We start from the raw sequence: 1,904 nt of genomic DNA, 5'->3' as shown, positions 1-1,904 counted from the left end.
TGAAACCCAAAACTCCCCAAATTTCTCGGAGCCATTCCCGGCTCGGTCGGAAATCCCAAATTTGGGGATTTTTCCCGGGAATTCTCGCGATGTTACCTGAGCAGGAGGAGGAGCTTCACCTGAGCTGTTAACCCTCAGCTCGCCGGAAACTCCCAAAATCCCAAAATTCCAGGAAATTTGGGAAATTCAAAGGGAAAAATGAAGGAATTTTCCTGGTTTTGTTAGCTGGAAATATCCTGGAGGTTTCGGGTTTATATTCTTATTTTTTATGTTTTATATAATAATATATTTTTGTATATATTATATATATAAAATAATATTTTATATATAAAAATATATAGAATATTCTATATTATTCTATATAATATTCTATATATAATAATATATATAATAATATAAAATATATATATTATATTCTATATTATTCTATATAATATTCTATATATAATAATATATATAACAATATAAAATATATATATAGAATATTCTATATTATTCTATATAATATTCTGTATATAATAATATATAGAATATTCTAGATTATTCCCAAAAAACGCCTTGAAATGCTGAGGTTTGGCAATTTGGGGTTTTTATTTAATGGTGTTTTTGGGGTTTTGGAGATGGAAAATGAGGAATAAATCAAAATTCCTTCTGGAAAACCTCAAGGAGGCTGAAGGGAGTTGAAATTTGGGATGAAAAATGAGGAATAAATCAAAATATCTTCTGGAAAATCTCGGGGAGGCAGAGAGGAGTTGAAATTTGGGATGGAAAATGAGGAATAAATCAAAATTTATCAGGAAGGAATAAATTATTCCTCCTAATAAATGTATTAAATAAATAATAAATTAATTATTTTAAATTAATTAAGTAATAAATGTATAATAAATGAAATAACAATTTATTTTAAAAAAATTTTAAAAATTAAATAATTTTATTCCTCTAATGAATTTATTATTTATTTAATAAATTTATTAAATTTATTATTTATTTAATAAAATCATTCCTCCTAATAAATTTATTGGGAGGGATAAACCACGATTGAAAGGAAGAGAAATTCGGGTTTTTTTCCTTATATATAAATATTTTTTTTAATTTATTTTTTTAACCATTGCCTCACCCTCCTCCCAGCAAAAAATTCTGTAAAAATTCCATAAAAATTCCGTAAAAATTCCGTTAAAATTCCGTAAAAATTCCGTTAAAATTCTGTAAAAATTCCATTAAAATTCCATTAAAATTCCGTAAAAATTCCATTAAAATTCCGTAAAAATTCCGTAAAAATTCACCAAAAATTCACCAAAAATTCACAAAAAATTCCGTTAAAATTCCATTAAAATTCCATTAAAATTCCGAAAAAATGCCATAAAAATTCACCAAAAATTCCGTAAAAATTCTGTAAAAATTCCGTTAAAAATCCGTAAAAATTCACCAAAAATTCCGTAAAAATTCACCAAAAATTCTGTAAAAATTCACAAAAAAGTCACCAAAAATTCTGTAAAAATTCCCTTTTTTTCCCCTTCTCCCAGCAAAAAATTCCCAAAAAATTCGCAAAAAATTCCATAAAAATTCCCATTTTTTCCCCTCCTCCCCGCAAAAAATTCACCAAAAATTCCATAAAAATTCCATAAAAATTCCGTAAAAATTCACCAAAAATTCTATTAAAATTCTGTAAAAATTCCATGAAAATTCTGTGAAAATTCCCATTTTTTCCCCTTCTCCCAGCAAAAAATTCCCCAAAAATTCCCCAAAAATTCCATTAAAATTCCCATTTTTCCCCTCCTCCCCGCAAAAAATTCACCAAAAATTCACCAAAAATTCCATAAAAATTCCGTTAAAATTCCGTAAAAATTCCATAAAAATTCATTTAAAATTCCGTTAAAATTCCCATTTTTTCCCCTTCTCCCAGC

Source organism: Lichenostomus cassidix, chromosome 25 (genome assembly GCF_008360975.1).
Source record: "Lichenostomus cassidix isolate B80296 chromosome 25, HeHo_3.0, whole genome shotgun sequence".
NCBI classification, from domain to species: Eukaryota; Metazoa; Chordata; class Aves; order Passeriformes; family Meliphagidae; genus Lichenostomus; species Lichenostomus cassidix.
The sequence above is the reverse complement of the archived record's forward strand: the minus strand, read 5'-3'. Positions refer to the sequence as shown.